The following is an 18387-nucleotide window of genomic DNA, read 5'->3' on the forward strand; positions in this document are numbered from 1 at the left end:
GACTTAGCCATGCGGTGACTTACCTGAAATACACTGCCTGCTTCCACAGACGAGGTGCTTCTCCAGGGTAGGGACACGTTTCATTTCTCTCTCTGTCCGCAGTGCCAAGCACAAAGTGAGCATCAGCAAACCTTGTTAAATAAAAGAATGAAAAAAGAAAAGGGAAGGGAAGGGAAGGGATAGGAAGGGAAGGGAAGGGAAGGGAAGGGAAGGGAAGGGAAGGGAAGGGAAGGGAAGGGAAGGGAAGGGAAGGGGAAAAGAAAAGAATGGATACTTTGAGGCTCTGAACAGCTGCCACCCCTATGATAACAGAGCTGATTTCGCGCTGTGCTGGGCTGTCCACAGCCTGTATGACCCGTTCGCTGGCCCAACATTTTGGGGGCTACGGGGAAATTTTCTGAGGACTTTGCCCCTGGGAACCACTCAACCGAAGCCTGAGCAGGGGCCCCAGGAGAGCCAAAGCGGAAGCATCTTTTTGCTATTGATCAGCAAGTTTCCAAAATAAGATGCCCTGCCAGCCTTTGGTCAGACCTCGGAAGTTGTCCCGCTCCATTCCACCCTTGCCTTCCTCAGTCCTCAGAAATGGACCGGTAGACCATTTGTGCCCGCAGTGTGGCTCAGTCACGGCCCCCCACCCCTCAATTCGTGAACACCGTGTGAGCACTCAGTGAGGAGGGGCACTTGGAGAAAAGAGCCAGGAGCAGCTTGGAGCTCAGGGCTCCAGGTGAGGAAAAAAGGCAGGTACGAGCACCGTTCACATCAACGTAGAGGGAATGTCTGGCACACAGAGAATGCCCAGTGTTTGTAGGGCAAATGTATGGTGGGAGCGGGGGTGGGGGTGCTCATACATCGGCTGTCTCTTCTCAGATGAAGCTTTCAGCAGAACTGGGTTTTGGGGCATGCATGGGCAGCTGTTATCACATGATGGGGATGTGGAGGAGAGGTGGGGTGTCGTTTGAAGAAGAGGGAACAGCATATGCGAAGACACGGAGGCCGGAAGCAGCACAGGGTTGCCATGGTATTACAAGCAGGTCTGGAGGAACATGGGGAAATGGGGTGGGGGAAAAGCAAGGTGCGCGAGCAGGAGATTGGGCTGAAGAGGAAGGCGGCTTTATCCCATGGCAGTGGGGAGCTCATCAAAGGTTTTCAGCAGGGGAAAGGCATGATGATATTTTCTTTTTAGGAAGGTCACTCTGGTAGTCTGTGTGGGGCTGAGAAGGACAGAAGGGAGACAGCCAGGGGGCTGGAGGCTGTCCTAATGGTCCAAGTGAGAGCTGGTTCAGCCTGACTTAGGGCAGCGGCAGGGTTGAGGACAAGAGACTGATTCTAGACACCTTTGCGCCCTAGAATGGACCAGGCTAGGTGACTCATCTGTCAAGTATGTATTACGCTCCTTCTTCATGTTTAAGAAAACATGTACGCTTGTGAGAGAGGAGAGGTACAGAGATGGAGGAGACCCGTCCCTACCCTTACAGGGGGAGGCCGACACACATCTGTTCACCGTGTGGACGGAGTGCCTGCTTGGCTCGTGCACACAGAGGAACACAACAGAAGGTCCGCAGAAGCCAACTGTGCCAGGAGCAGTCCCATGAAGTGCCGTAGACAGAGGTGCCAGAGGGACAATCCTAGCTTGCGGAACTCTGTGAGGCCAGATGGAGGGGCGGCATTTTAGTGGGACCTTGGGATGTGGCAAGGGCAGCCAGGGGGAACCCGTGATGCTTTGAAAGGCCACTCCAGGCAGAGGGAAGAGTCTGAGCGAGGGCGCAGCGATGTCAAGTCCCAAGGAACGGTGATTCAGTCTGGTGTCCGTGTGTGTGTGTGTGTGTGTGTGTGTGTGTGTGTGTGTGTGTGTGTGCGCGCGTATGATTAGAGAAGGAGAGAGAAAGGATATGGCCAGGGCAGCTAGGGGTAGACCGTGGTGAGCCTCAAACAGCAGCCTAAGGAGCAGGGGTGGGTTGGGTCAGCCCTAGAAAATCACAAAGTCTTCTGTGCAAGGCAAGGGACATGGTCTGAGCTGTGCTTCAGAAAGGTGAATCTGGTACCGTGTTCAGCACAGCTGAAGGGACAAGCCCTTCCCAGGGTGGGGAAATAGGTAGGTGGTCGTTGGCATAGCCATTGTGAGAGATGATGCTCTGGACAAGATTTCTAGCAAAAAAAAAAAAAAAAAAAAAAAAAAAGAAAGAAAAGAAAAAGAAAAAAAGAAAAAAAAAGAAACCAAGGGGAGAGGTGTGGGAAATATTGCAAAAGCAGCCTATATAAGTAAGAGTCCACAAGTGCTTATTGTCTGTTTGCTGTTTATTGTCCATTTACTGTTTATTGTCTGTTCACAGGGTCAGGCTCTGTGCTAGGCACTAAGGGCGTGGGCAGATTCAGGCGCAGTTTACAAGGATCCCTTGCTTGGCGGGCTTGGTGAACTCACAGACCAAGGCGGAGAAGAAAGGAAACGTTCGTCGCCTTTTGAGGACGTGCCAGGTACTGAGCTAGAAATTTGATATACATAATCGCACTTGATCTCAAAGCTGTAGTCAAATGGGGCAAGTAAGCTTATCTGCATTTTTCAGATTTGGAAACAGATTCTAAAGGCTGAAGTGACTTGCCCAAGTTCACACCGGCTAATTTGGGGAAGCCTCCAAAGGCAGTGCTTTGTCTCCTATACCAGGAGTCTCCATTGAAGCCATCTAGATACTATTATTATCCCCATTACACAAACAAGGAGACTGAGACACAAAGGGGCTAGTAACTTATCCAGGGTCAAACCACTGGTAAGTGGAAGAGACAGGTTTTCGACCTTAGCAGGCTGTTTCAAAGCCCATGCTCTTAACCAATGTGCTATGCATAAATGATAACCAGACAGACTCCTACAGAGGCATAAAGTAAATCACCAGGTCTGCTTGCTTGCAGCATTTTATATCTATACATGTTTATTCCTTCAGCACTTATCGAAGTGTTTTTTGCTTGCCAAATCCTGTGTTCAGCACACCAAGGATCCAGGGATACCTACGACAAGAGCCTGCCCTCAACTCTGGTGGGAAGACATAGAAATGAACAGGTATGGTGAGGTACAGCGAAACCATCGGAGGGTTTGATCAGAGGTCTGACATGATCTAAATTAAGTTTTAACGTGAACATCATTGCTCTGCTTGCTGTGTAGACAATAAACCTTAGGAGGGTAAGGGTGGGAGTCCGAAGACCAGTGAAGGTTGGTGCAGTTGATCAGAACAGAGACACAACGGTGGCCTGGGCAGTTGCATCACAGCCAGGGGGTCCCTGGTTTGGCCAAGAGCTCTGTTTTAACACTCTGGGGAGCAGGGAGACTAGGGTTTTCCACTAACTCTTGGCTCCCCCACTAATTGGCCTTGTTGGGTCTCTGAACAGGTCTTTTCATGACCAATGTGAGATGCTTGGGTCAGAGTGCCTCTAAGGTTCCTGTCTTCTCTAAGGTTCAATGTCATTACCCTGCTTACCTTCTGCCAGTGACTTTGTACAGCTATGTAAACTCTGTACCATCGCCTCACGGAGCCACCTCCCACATCATTTTCTTTTTTTTTTTTTTTTAACGTTTTTATTTATTTTTGAGACAGAGAGAGACAGCACATGAATGGGGGAGGGACAGAGAGAGAAGGAGACACAGAATCGGAAGCAGGCTCCAGGCTCTGAGCCATCAGCCCAGAGCCTGACGCGGGGCTCGAACTCACAGACTGTGAGATCGTGACCTGAGCTGAAGTCGGATGCTTAACCGACCGAGCCACCCAGGCGCCCCATTTTCTGCCACTTTCCGAATCATTGATCGACTCCAGCCACACTGGCTTCCTCTTTGTTCCTCAGAGAGTCAAGCTTGTCCCTACCTCAGTGCCTTTTCACCTGCTGTTCCCTCAACTTAGGAAGTACTTGCCCTCAATCGTCACATGGTTGGGTCCTTCTCACCCTGGTCTCAGCAGAAACTTTGTTTGCTCAGAGAGGCCATTTCTAACTGCCTTGACGTAGGTGGATCTGCAGTCTGCCATATCGTTTCTCCTAGTTTACATTTGTCTTAGAGCTTATAATGAACTGAAATCCTCTTACTTAGTTGTTTATATCTTTATTGTCTATTTCCCAATACAACATCAGTTCCATGAGAGCAGAGACCTTGTCTGTCTTTGTTCATTATGATTATCCAGTGCTTCGAACAGTGTGTGGTCAGTACCTAGGCACTCGATAAGTATTTGTTGAATCATCGAGTGAATAAATAATGAATGGCTGAATGAGCCATCTTTTAGATGTTTGTAACATATAATCTAGAGCAGGATGTTATCCATTTTCTGAATCAGAGTTTTGTAATTTAAAAAAAATTTAATTTTTGTTTTTGAGAGAGAGAGAGAGAGAGAAAGCACGTGAATCATAGAGTGCATGAGTGAGAAGAAAGGGGCAGAGACAGAGGGAGAGGGAATCCAAGCAGGCTCTCTGCTGTCAGTGCAGAGCCCAATGTGGGGCTCGATCTCATGAACCATGAGATCATGACCTGAGCCAAAACCAAGAGTCGGACCCTGAACTGACTGAGCCACCCAGGTGCCCCCGAGAGAGAAAGAATCTTAAGCAGGCACCACGGTCAGTGCAGAGCCCGACAAGGGGCTCGATCCCACAACTGTGAGATCATGACCTGAGCCAAAGTCAAGAGTCAGATGCTTAACTGACTGAGCCACTCAGGGGGGTCCCAGAAATTTTAAAACATTTAAATAATTAAAAGCACAGATGTAAGGACAGCAATGAGTACACATTCTCCTGAAGTATTATGTTTTTAAATCATGGAATCATAGACTGCTCAGGTTGGATGGGAACCATCTTAATCTTCAGAGTCAGGCAGATCTGGGTTCAAATGCCGGCTCTGTCACTTGCTAACTCCGCAAACACATAAGTCACTTAACCTCTTGAGCCTCAGTTTCCACAGCTATAAAATGGGGATTATAAAGCTTACCTTGGAGGAGGCATTAAGTCAGATATTAGATACAAAGTGCCTGGGACACAGTTGGTGCTCCGTAAATGTTAATCCTTCTTCCCTCTGCGGAGGGACTGCGTAGGTCCTGATAACCAATATATGTTGAACAAATGGTGGGGCCTACTCCAAGGACCTCATTCTGCTGATGAGGAAACTGAAACCCAAAGAGTCACAGTGACTCTCTAGGTCGTGCGGCATGAGGACGTCAGAGTGTGGCTTACAGCATGGCTTCATTTACGGCCCAACACTTTTATATCCTCCCTATACTCTCCTGCTTTGGTTTTCTTCCCCGTCACGCACAGCATTCTGGAGCCCGAACTGGGTTTTCTGTGCATCCACACAGCTACTCAAACCTCAGGGGGACTGGGGGGCTGTGGGGAGGCCTGGACCAGAGCTCGTAAACAAAGCTCAATACTTCACAAGCTTTGTAAAAAGTGTTTACACACAGGCTTACTACTGGCTTCTAGTGGTAAACTGTCCCTGAAATGAGTTCTCACTGGCTAGAAGTACAGGCAGGGTCACACTATTTATATTCACCAGCCCCCAGCAGTGTTCATGTATCATTCTGTTCGGTTCACAGCACTCCCTGAGGCCACCCCACTGCCTGGCCTTGTGCTGGGCCCTGGACCTCCGACTCTGAAGACCAGTGAAACCCGTTCAGGGGCGGAAGCAGAGATGGATGTAGGCAGTTATCACACAACGTTCTCTGAGCTGACACAGAGAAATGCAGGAATCTGAGGGATCCCAGAGGGGGGTCCTAGCCCAGCCTGGGAGAAGGCTGCAGGGAGGGCTTCCTGGAGGAGGTAACATCTGAATTTTATTTATTTTTTCCCTATATGAGGAATATTCTCTTGTTCTGGAAACATGGCTTTAGCAACCCTGGAAAACACGAGGTTGAGGGGGAACTGAACTGCCCCAAAGCACTCTTAATTTTTGCTTCTTGGAGGTTTGGATTGGCCCACGGGATCCTAATGTGGGCATTTTTGCCATAATGTCATATGCAAGGCCCTGAAAAGAAAACAAACGAAAATCCTTTTGCAAAATCCCCTGGCGTAAAAATGATAGGGTTTCACAACAACAGTGGAATAAGTTAAAACCTATGGGTCTTTGTAAGCAGAACTCTAACAAAAACAGCACTAATCCTAATAAACGGTGGCTCAGTGGCTGCCGGCCTTTTTACCCAGCATCAAGGTCACTTTGTGCTAGCCGCCTTAAGCCTGAGGTACCTCGTCCCAGATGTAGGATTTTTGCGGCATTTGCCTCTGACGGAACCGGATTCATCAAAGTGACAACTGTGGAGTTGCCCCCCTCTGGGATCCCTCAGATTCCTGAGCTATGATTTAGACTTCTTCAAAAGCTAAAGCAGTTTCTCATAAATACAAGAGGAAGTGTCTCCACAGTTTCTTCATCTGCACGATCCGCTTCCTCAGAGAGCCTAACATAGTGGAAAGGACAGCGGTTCCTGAAGCCACTAAATCAGCAACAACGCATACCAGAGAAAAGCACTTCTGCAGGATTTTCAGCATTTCTGTGAGATCTTCTGAAAAGGCTAGAGCTTCCTCTTTAGTTGTGAAAAAGCTTGTTCCTAATTGCCTCAAAACACAAGCATGCTGGAATATATTATACAGGAATCAATATGGCTCCCACATAATATGGACACTACAGCCCTCCTTACCAATCGTGTGCAACTACTCCTGTGAGAGAAACCCGCGTTTCAGCAGAACAGACCGTTCTGAATCTTCCCTGGGGAGGAACATTTAGAGTGGTTTCTTCTGCAGGAAGTTTTCCCAGAACCTCTGGTCTCTTCTTGCTTCCTGCTAATGGTCAGAGCCCATTCTCCCTTCACAGCGCAGGCGACCTGTGACAGGACGCTCTTTTCTTCAGCCATCACAGCAGTTTTGTGGATGAAGACATGCAAGTGACAGGCACCATCCCCACTGATCCCTCTCAGGGGAGGAGGAGGGATTTAATCACTGCTGAGGGCTCCCGGGCCGCAAGGCTTGTGCCAGACATCTGCCATATGGCACTTAATTTCATCTTTACAGCAGCCCGCTGAGACCAAGGAAGGTTTCATTCCGAAACAGTTTGATGTTGCCTTCACTTCTCAGGGGAGGGACCAGGAGCCCAGAGATGTTTAAGGTGACCTAGCTGAGCAGTGGTAGGGTAGAAAGAGAACCCACCCTGTGTGAAGATAACACCTGTGGTCTTTCCCTACGGTTCCTCAAGGAGGCAAGCTGGCAACTGGCAGCATAATGGATGAGCTTACCCCTCTGCAGAGCAGCCCTGGAAAGCCTGGATGCCTCCCAGGCCCAGAGCAGGAAGCTTCTACCTGAGCAGGACCACGTGAATAATGACTCTCATTTAGGGGAGCATTTATTATAAGCTGGGCACTATGCCCAATGCCCCACAATATTATCTGTCTAAACTTCTCCCAAACTCTGTGAAATAAGGATTTTAAAGCCCAAGTTGCAAGTGAGGATCCTGGGACCAAGAGAAGTTCAGCAACTTGCCCAAAGGGCTTGTTATGCAAAGGGTGGGAATCTGAATCTACATCCCACAGATTCCATGTGAATCTAGAATCACTGAAGCCCGACAGGGTTGAGGCAACTTCCTGTTTGTCTCAGAGTGTCCATGGAGGCACTAAGGACCAAGGGAAGAACAATCTACATGGGATTTACTAAGAGACTAAAACCCTTACTGTGAAGATACACAGAAAGCTGGAGAAGGGGGAGGTGAGGGTTTCACTGGAGAGTGGACGGTATTGTCCATCTCTGTCCCTGCCTGTGCCCCATCCTGACTTCCACATGGGAAGGCTAAAGGGGATCCTCTTCCTTACTGAAGCCAACTGAGGGGGCTTCCAGGAAACCATCCAGAGAATGTGGCTTCGACATTTTGCGAGCGTAGAGATCAATACCCGATCCGCACCTAAAAACGTGTATTGGCTAGAGGCTTGGTTAGAGCGCCCACTGGTGGCAAAATCAGGAGATGGTTTTACTTGAAGAACAGCCCAGATTCTGGCTGAGCAAGGGGGTTTTTGCAACGGGCCAGATGTGCCTCCAAGGAGAAGAGTTGGATTAAGAGGGCAGGTGGCCTCTCAGAGGGGACAAGCTGGAGCTGAGCTAAGAGGAGAGGAGAGCTTTCAGCCAGAGAAGGCAAAGCCATATCAAGGGACTTCCCCAAGGATGGGGAAGGGCTGTGAGGGACCCACAGATCCTCCCACAAGACAAATGCCACGGATTTTGCACAGGTATCTTGAAGAAGGACCCAATGCCAGGTTAAATCTGCAACGGTCACATTAATCCTTGTCTGTTCCTGATCTCCACTTGCACCTCCCAGTGTGCTGGCGGGGAGTGAGGGTGGGGGCACAATAGCAGCTAGAGAATGGGGGTGGAGGTGCCAGGCCCACCAAGGGGACCCACTCAGAGACCACTAGCTTTGGACCACATCCCTTTGGACCCTGGACTCCGTCACTCCCTTCTGAGGCCAAGGGGACAATCATTCAAAATAGTTCATTTTTTTATAATGATGAAACACTCCACGTCTGGAATGAATCCTATTTTTTTTTCGTATTAGTAGGGGTCAGCCTAATATCTCTTTAGATATTGCCGTTCTTTCGCTCTGCAATAGAAGTGAGAGGTGCCTGTTGCTTTAAATGAGCATGTGGTTACACCGTGGCTGCTCAGTTCCTTCCCTTATCTTCTGTGAGCACAGATGTTCCTAAAGGAAAGCCCTCCTTCGGATAAGAATCTTACACAAGCCACAGACAGGAGGAGGTAGTGGCATGGTGGAGCCCAGCACTGAGCAGAAACTTTGTGCCCTGAGAAGAAACTTTCTCATACTCCTGGGGAGGTGGATGAGGAACTCTGTGTGTATGAAGACATGAGGGGAAATGCCCGTCCCCTCAGACAGGGCTCACAGGTCACTGTGTCTCTTCAAGGTCCCCAGGGGGACTGTGCCAAGCTAACCAAGCCCAGGGGAGACCCCAAAACAAGCATCGCTTCCTTTGGGATCAGTGGGAGGCAGGTTGCACTTACAAAAAGATAGGTATTATCTTTTTCCTTTTAATATATGTATTCTTTTTTTTTTAACGTTTATTTATTTTTGAGACAGAGAGAGACAGAGCATGAACGGGGGAGGGGCAGAGAGAGAGGGAGACACAGAATCTGAAACAGGCTCCAGGCTCTGAGCTGTCAGCACAGAGCCCGACGTGGGACTCGAACTCACGGACCGTGAGATCGTGACCTGAGCCGAAGTCGGACGCTTAACCGACCAAGCCACCCAGGCGCCCCATGTATTCTTTTATTAACAGACTTATTGGCATCTACTAGGAGTCTGCCACTGTGCTCCATTCTGGGTATAACTTGCAGATTTAATAAGAGCCTTTCGGGAAAACAAGAAGTATCACCTCACTAAATGTACATGTCAATTTCCAGATATTCCCCTCCTCCTCCCCGCCCCCCCCCCCCACCCCGGCCTTTTCAGAAATCAACACAAGGAGGACAAGCATGTCGTGGAGGTGAGGAGCCATGGCAGCTCTCTTGGATGGGGCTGTTCTGGTGCCATCCTATGTCTTACCGGGTCTCTCTCCAGAGCTGGACTCTGCACCTGGTTCCCCCCTTGGCCAGGATCCAGCTCCAAAGATGCCTGGAACCTGGGACTCAAATGCTCAGGAGGCCCTACCAGGCCATCTGGGCAAGCCCTGGATGACAGAACAGGGTGGGGCCGCTGTCTCCAGATGGCTCCTGTAGCCAGACTAAAAACAGTCAGTGAGCGTTTTTCCACTGACACATCAGACTGAGATAGAAGGACACTCACAGGATTTGCTGGGACTAAAGGATTCAAGGGGGATGACAATGAAATACAGTGGGCTCCTTTTAATTTTGTTCTTTTTTATTGTGAAAGTCATTTATGTCTCTTGTTGAAAAGCTGAAAAATGCAGAGAAGGCGAAAGAAGAATAGCCATTAATTCCACTGCCCAAAGAGAAGCACTTTTATCTTTTTCAAGTAAGCCCCACCCCCCATGGGGGGCTTGAACTCACAACCCCAAGACCAAGAGTCTCATGCTCTACTGACTGAGGCAGCCAGGCGTCCCAGAACTTTTATCTTTTAATGTGTAGTGTGAAGAGTTGATCCACCTTTACCCTGCCTGCTGCCCTCCCAACACACGCACAACACATGCACACACATCACACACATGCACACATCACACACCACGCAAATACACACCACATATGCATGCACACCGCGTATGCTTACACACGATATACACGCCCCTCATATGCATACACGCACTCACACCCACACCCATCATAAGGAGAACTAAAGAATTTCATAAAATCCTTTGACCAGGATGGTCAATTGGTTTTAATTGATTTTTGAAAGGTAGGGGAGGGGCAGAGGGAGAGAGAGCAGGGTCCACACTCAGCCCAGAGCCGATGCAGGGCTTGATCTCAAGACTGTGACATCATTACCGTGAGATCATGACCTGAGCCGGAATCAAGAGTCAGATGCTTAACTGACTGAGCCACCAGGTGCCCCTGGTCGTTCCTTTATTTGAAAGAGGCAACCAAGGGGCGGAATTTCCCCGAACCTACCGGGCCTAAAAACCACCTGGGACTCTATTAGAAGCACAGATTTCTGCCTTCACCCTCCCCCTCCCCCTTCCCACCCCGCCCCGCCCAAGGATTTTGATTCAGTAGGTTTAGGGGAGGATTTAGGGTAAGGCTCAGACATCTTAGTAAGCCCTCAGGTGACACTGACACAGGAGTTGGGAAACTTTACCTACAGGGACACTGTGTTAAAGGGTGATGGCACACATTTTGGTTCTTCTGATGGGTTTCCAGATAGAGCAGGAAATTAACTCCTCTCAGCAGCACAGGGGCTGGGGCTGGGGGCTTGCAGACTCTTGGCATGCTATTTAAATGAGCACATCTCCTGTCACTATCCCCTTTTAGGATTGTCCCAACCATCTTGCAGAAAGGTTTACCCCCTGCCCAGTTCAGTGTGTAATCTGAGGGGCACTGAAGGGACAGAGGAGTGAGGGCAAGGAGCTCTGTCCCTTCCCATATCTTCCAGTGGGCAGCGACCCCAAATAGCCAGGGGTGCTTCTCCGTGGACAACCCAAGAGAGGCAAGACTGAAGCTCCTCTGACCCCTGCCTAATAAGAGTTTCACTTTTTTTTTAATGTTTATTTTTGAGAGAGACAGACAGAAAGAGCGTGAGTGGGGGAGGGGCAGAGAGAGAGGGAGACACAGAATCTGAAGCGGGCTCCAGGCTCTGAGCTGTCAGCACAGAGCCCAACGCGGGGCTGAACCCATGAAGGGTGAGATCATGACCTGAGCAGGAGTCGGACGCTTAAGCGACTGAGCCACCCAGGCGCCCCCTAGAGTTTCACGTTTGAAAGCAGAAAGAAAGACACCACAGGTACCAACCTACCTGCAGCACAATGGGTGCTTTTGTGTAAATTAGGAAAGAGCACCCCTCCTCACAACACTTGGCTTTAGTCTGTAACAATTGTCACAATATCTTGAGAAAGCAAGCACTTGACTACCACCCACTAAAAAACTTTGGTAACAAGCACACAACTCTTAGTGGTGAAGGGCACGTCCTGAGAAGGGGCACCGTGACCTACACTGCAGGCTGCATGCGACAGCCTTCCTTACAGGGGTCCGTGAATCTTCCAGATGAGGAAGCTGAGCAGAGAGAAGATGAAGAACTTGACCAGGGCCACATAGCCAGTTAGAGATGGAATCAAACCCAGCCAGATTGACTCCACAGCCCAAGCTCCGCACGATTAGGCCACCATTTTTGTTGAAAACGTTTGTTACTCCCACATCTCCCTGACACGCCCTTGACTATTATACTTAAAATGCCAAATTAGAAACTCCAAACCTCACCTCCTCTTATGATGCTTTCTCTGATCTCACCAAGTGCAATGGTCTTCTCTGTTGCATGCTCCCCTCTCCCAGACTTTATCCAGCCCTCTATTGAAGCCTTATCTTTCTGAAACAATTTGGTTAAGTTTACAGTCCTCTCTGCCCTGTGAGAGCAAATTCTTCAAGGGCTGCTGGGGAGACTACGAAGCACCAGCTCTGTGCCCCCAGAACCTGGCACTGAGCCCAGCACAGAGGAGCAGCTTGGTAATGAAGGATGAAAAGGAGGGAAATGAATTTGCACAGGGGACGATTGGACCTACACTGCCACCGCCCCCTATCCCCCAGGACCCCTCCAGCTCTGACCTTCATGAGTCCATGACTCAGCATTTGATTCTAAACCTGTGGCAGTGTTAGGGGGCAGAAACCATAGTGGTGCAGAACAGAGGGAGGCGAGATGAAGAATAATTGCCAGGAAAGGGTAACCTTGTCTGCTCAGAAGATGTCAGAGTGATTGGATGGGAATTGGTCTAGAAATCGTGGAGCTCCTTGGAAGGCTTCTGTGAACCTATGAAATACCACCGAATGCCCGAGGGCGCCGCAGGCAGGGCGGCTGGAGAAGCTGTCAAGGTCATTGCCAACTTTGAAATCCCCCAGATGCTCCTACATTAATAGGTTTTCAGGGAAGGAAGGAAAAAAAAAAAAAAAAAAAAAGCAGTGAGCTGTCATTCCGGAGTCAGAGAACATTAATAACGCTCTCATTAGGAAAAGGTCAGGGGCTTTCTGCCAATTTCAGGCAAGTGTCCAAGGACATCCCGTGTGTGCAGAACTTCTGGAGGGACGTGTGAGAAACTAATGAGCTCAAGGGGGTAACGGCACAGCTAGTGAGGCCCCTGGTTCCATCCCCTTCCCTTCACTTAGTGGAATGTAACTGAGCCACCACTATGGACCACGCCCTGCCAGGAGAGAAGAGCAGAGCTCAGTTGGATCTCAAGGGGCCAGTCGTGTGTCCCGCCCATTGGATCTCACTAAGACTGAGCACTACTAATCTGGGGCAGCTGATCTACAGACTAGCATTTGGTGTTAAATTAATTTCTTTAAAATTCTGTTTAATTCACTTGTCATTTGAAAAAAGAATTCCTGGGGTGCCTGGGTGGCTCAGTCCGTTAAGCGTCCGACTCTTAATTTCAGCTCAGGACATGAACTCACGGTTCGTGAGTTCAAGCCCCGCATCGGGCTCTGTGCTGACAGCGCAGGGCCTGCTTGGGATTCTCTTTCCCTCACTCTCTGTGCCTGTCTGTCTGTCTGTCTCTCTCTCTCAAAAATAAATAAATAAACATTAAAAAAAAGAAAAAAAATTCCCAACATATCCAAAAGATTTGCAAAGTTGATCTTGCCCCTTCATTAATTCATTCAATATATTTTTAATGAACATTTCTTTGGTTTTATTTACCACATGCACCTGGACCAGCTCAACAGCACATTACCTTTGCCCTTTTTCTCTTCCGGACTCTTGGCCTTGGCAGGTCAGCCTCTCTCCACTTGGGGTAAGTTCCCAGGGCCCTTCTAGGTCAGAGATCCTGGTGCAATTTATTGGTGGCCTCTGTCCTACATGGATCGGGACACAAGAATCAAAAGGAATTGTGCCACTTAGAACCCAGACAAGCAAGCACCCAGCTGCTGCTTGGGTCCAAAGGGCTGCTTTCCCACATGACAGAACACGCAAGGTGGGGGACACACACATGGGGGCAGAAGTATCTTCAGATGCTTTGTCATTGTTTCAAGGAGTCCAGACTCCATATCTGTGAGTCCAGGCTCCATATATTCCTCACAACAGAGCACATTGGTAAGTAATACTTATTGTTTCTTATGAAAGAATAGAAAAAAAATGCACAAAGAAGACAGTAAAAATCCCCAGTGATTCATCTTTAAGAGTTAACCATGTTTAGCGGTGCCTGGGTGGCTCAGTCTTTTGAGTGTCCAACTCTTTTTTTTTTTTTTATGTTTTTTTTTTTTAATGTTTTTATTTATTTTTGAGACAGAGAGAGGCAGAGCATGAGCAGGGGAGGGGCAGAGAGAGAGGGAGACACAGAATCTGAAACATGCTCCAGGCTCTGAGCTGTCAGCACAGAGCCCGACGCGGGGCTCGAACTCACGGACTGTGAGATCATGACCTGAGCCGAAGCCGGACGCTTAACCGACTGAGCCACCCAGGCGCCCCCATAAGATCAAATTTTAAAAGAGACGATGGGCGTTTCCTGCTAGCTCATTTTGTAGCCCTCTCCCCTGGTTTTCTCCTCTGCATTTCCCCACCCACACAGCAGCCACTCCAGAATATGGAGCCGACTCCCACCTCTCACTGTCGCCCACCCCCACATCTAATCCTGTGGTGGCCTCCTCTGCGGGCCCTCAGCCTCAGCTCAGACCTCAGCCACTCCCTGGGGACTATCACCGAGGCTCGGCCTCCTGGGGTTGCCCCCTAACTCCTCTTTGTCTCCATTCTGACTCATGTCAGAACCAGGGTGGTGTTACCTTTACCCAGTAAGGTCCCTGAGGGCAGAGAGAGAAGCCAAAGCTGCTAGTTTTGGCAGAGGAGGACAACTGTGATTAAGGGGATTGCTGTACCTTTGTCTTAAGGGGGTAGGTCTCCAAGGGGACAGGGGAGAAATGGGTGACTGGCATCCATGTGGGAAAGGACCTCTATACCACTTGGGTGCTAGTTAGAAGTCCTGGGGGTCAGGTCACTGGCTGGGCCGCTGTGCTGCTGGAGGCCCAGCCCCCCTCTGCCAGCCGAAGCCCTTCCGGGTCCTCCCCCACCCACACCCTCTCTTAGGGATCTTCACCCTGGCAGGAGGTGCGGGGCGGAGGGCCTCCCTGGGGAACTTCAGAATGGGATGCTGAAAGCTGAATTCTGGGAAGATGAGGGCCCTCAGGGCAGGAGAGGCTGTGCATGTTTGAGGTTGCTCCAATGGCACACAAATGCCACCGAGGGTTTTGTAATCTTTCGGCTCAAGGTCCTTCTTTAGTCCTGAGATGTGACACGGCCTCTTGGGCACAGAGGGAAAACGACCTTGTGCTTTCCTTCTAATCAAGGTCAGCTCGGAATCTCAGACCTTAGGAAGACCTCAAAGGCCTTTTGTTCCAGCTTCTCTGTTCTCTGCTTCACGTTGTCTGTCCATAGCAAGGCAAAAGAGGGCGGCTTCTCACGCCCTTCCTTCCCGGGGAGTCTCTCCTGTCTTTGCAGGCATCTTTAGAAAGCCGTTCTGGGGCCAGGAGGGGAGGCCTTTCTCACATCCATGCCTCTGCTCTATGCCCTTCTCCATCTTGTCCACCAGGGCTTCTTCAAAGTCCAGCCAGAGGCCACTTCCCCCTCCTTGTATCTCACAGACTGAGCTGACTCCATTTCTCTGGATTCTCTCACAGTGCCCTGAGCTTCTCATTACCATTTGCAATTGTCGGTTTACTTGCCTGTGTTCTGCCCCCCTACCCCGCCAGCCTCTGGCCACCATGGACTCCTGAGGGTGGTACCTGGGCCGATTCATGTCTCTATCACTAGTGCCTGGCCCAAGGCTTGGCCGAGAGAGGAGGTTTGAATGAATGAATGAATGAATGAATGAGAAGGGAAGAAAGGAGGGTCTAAGATCGTTTTAAACAGCAATAGCTCCTGTACCGCTCTGTTATCCCAGGTCCCTCATTTGCCTACGCCCTTCCCTATCCTTGATCCTCCTGGATCCTCCCAGCAGCCCTGATTTGGGTCAGGGTGGGGACCTGCATGTTGGTGGGCAAATGAGGAAGCTGAGCTCTCAAGAGAAGTGCTTGCTTAAGGTTACCTCAGAGCCCCCCGTGAGAGACCAGGAACTGTTTTCCTTCCTTCCCCACATTTTCCTCAGCCCCTCCTGCCTGACTCATTTCCCCCAGGACTGCAGGAGCAGAGCTGGGACTCCTGGTAGGACCCGAAGGCTTGGGGACGCTTGGAAGTAATTCTGGGCAGTGAAGTGTGTGGGTGGAGTGCCGACTCCCCTGAGTGCGTGCGGTGGGGGGAGAGGGTAGGGTGCTTATGGCTCCCGGAGGACCCCGAAGCAGGTTTGGCACTGAGATATGTCTCCTTTCCACTCCCTACTCCTGAAAAGGAGATCCCAGGAGGTCCCCCCCAAGTGTCCAGGCGGCTCCAGCCATATTAGCAGAGTCAACAGAATGTGTTGTACCATGGCAGACACTCAGTAATCACCCACTGATATTGTTGTGTGACCTTAGGTAAGCCATTCAATTTCTCTGGTCTCAGAGTTTGGGTCTAGAAAATTAGAAGCTTAAAGTCCTATCCTTAGGAACGAGAGACAGATTGTTGCCTCCCCAATTCTAGAGGACTGACACACGAAAGAGGGAGCACATTTGTTTGCATAGCCCAATGAGCGGGATGATGGATGAAGGAAGGTGGAGGAGTGGGTATAGGTTTGGAGTCAGTGATAATGCTGGGTAATTTACGGAGCATAGAGCAGATCTAGAATGGAAGGGGCTGCCTTAGGAGATAGTGAGGTCCCTGTCCTTGGAGGTGTGTACGTAGAGACCGGTAGCCATTTGGGGGTGTGATGCAAAGATCATAGGATTGGACTAAATGAGATGTGAAGTCCGACTCAGAGAGCTTTGATTTTAGTTACCTTTGACATTCCTTTTGCCCAGCACCGTCTTTTGCTGTGTTAGCAGGGTAGTGGCGAGAGCTCAGTGCAGGAGCTGGGAGGCCTGAGGCTAGCCACTCCATAGGTAACCGTGGTGAGGTCTTGGAGAAGTGGCTCCCTCCCGGGGCTACTGTTCCCTGATCTGTGGAATGGGAATAATAATCCCTGTCCTGTGGATCTTTCCAAGAACATGGTTATTAAAAAATACTTACAAGCTAGGAAAGCCCATACAAATATGGAAGGTTAGCATTTGAAACAACTATACATGTGTATATAGTTAAATGTAACAACTACACACACACACACGCACGCACGCACATATATAGTTAAATGTTATTCTGTGGGTTTACCCTTAAAAAGAAAATCTTTGTACTGAAGTGTAATATGGATTCAGAAAAGTACATGTGTCAAGGGGTACAGCTTATTGAATTTCACAACACAGAGTGTAACCAGATCAACAGGACAGGGTATTACTGTCCTATACACCCCCAGAGGGTGTCCTCAGGCCCCCCTTCTCGCAACAACCCATCCCCTAGCTGGGGTTCTTGCAGCTTCATTTATTTTGAAATAATTCTAGGACATTGCGTACGTATTGCCAAACTGCTCCTTCTCAAGGTTTGTGCCAAAGTTCTCTCTCTCTTGAGCTGGGCATGAGACTGGCTATTTTCCCATTCCTGCCTCCAAGGAGAGACCACCTCTTAGAAATGAAACAAAGCCAGTGCAAATGGATCTCCACAGGGTTTTAATTTGTGTTTTCTTTGAATGTTTATTTACTTTTGAGAGAGAGAGACAGACAGACAGCACGAGTGGGGGAGGGAGAAGGAGGAGAGAGAGAGAGGGAGACACAGAATCCGAAGCAGGCTCCAGGCTCTGAGCTGTCAGCGCAGAGCCCGACGCGGGGCACGAACTCACGAACTATGAGATCATGACGTGAGCCAAAGTCTCAGGTCGCCTAACCAACTGAGCCACCCAGGCGCCCCTAATTTGTATTTTTTTTATTACTAAGGGCAATTCGGGGTGGGGGGAGACATAGGGGGAATTCTGTGCTCCCGCGTCCTTCCCTCCTTTCTCACATCTTCCCACTTACTTCCCACCCCTGTTCTCACCAGGTCAGGGACCAGGACCAGAGTTCACTCATTCTCTCTGCCACTGCATGTAGGGCCCTGGACAAACCACATACCTCCTCTCTGACCCTCAGTTTCCTCTTTTGTAAAAGGAGCTAACAATGCCATCTGGGCTCCTCACAAGGTTTTTGTTAAGATCTAAGCATTATCGCGGATAGGCAATTGCTCTGAAACATTACATGCTGTTCAGACGACAGATTTTATTGTTACTTTTAGTTCCTTTTCCTCTTTAGTTTCTGGCTACATGCCCCATTAATTTGTCTTATCAGCGCCGGGTGTCAGTGAAATAATGGCCCAATCACCACTTGGGTCCTGCTCAGACCTAATGGCGTAGAGAGTCACAGGATTTCCGTACCAGTGTGGCACCCAGTACTGCCCAGTCAAAACTGACACAGGCCTGAATCTCAGCCTTGGGAAGTGGGGGAGTTGCCGGCACTATCTGAGGCCCTCAGTGTGATGGGGGCTCTGAGGGTGGTGTAAATGTGCTGCAAACAGCCTTGATGTCCCCACTCTCTGGTGAGGGACCTGGGGCTCCAATGTCTTAGCTGAGGGGGTGCCGCTACGAAGTGGCAGGAGCAGCCGGGATACAAGGTGCCCCAACTTTTCCTGCCCCCCTGATTCCAGAGGCTAAATATTTCCCCTGCTGACCTACCTTCATGCCTGGGTATTCCCATATAACCAAACATTTTTAGTTAAATCTCTGCGGTCCTTGTTAAAGAGCCACGGACTTGGGCGGGGACTCTGCC

At 49.6% G+C, this 18387-nt stretch overlaps 1 long non-coding RNA gene across 1 annotated transcript; it reads left to right on the forward strand.

Moving 5' to 3' along the window:
• The first annotated feature begins 2236 nt into the window (after positions 1 to 2236).
• Positions 2237 to 5754, forward strand: LOC122199152. The gene is made up of 3 exons (XR_006193384.1): positions 2237 to 2472; positions 2934 to 3049; positions 5553 to 5754. It is a non-coding gene; the product is annotated as an uncharacterized LOC122199152 (long non-coding RNA).
• Positions 5755 to 18387: the final 12633 nt, after the last annotated feature.

The sequence above is a fragment of the Panthera leo genome, chromosome D1 (assembly GCF_018350215.1).
Source record: "Panthera leo isolate Ple1 chromosome D1, P.leo_Ple1_pat1.1, whole genome shotgun sequence".
Taxonomy (NCBI): Eukaryota; Metazoa; Chordata; class Mammalia; order Carnivora; family Felidae; genus Panthera; species Panthera leo.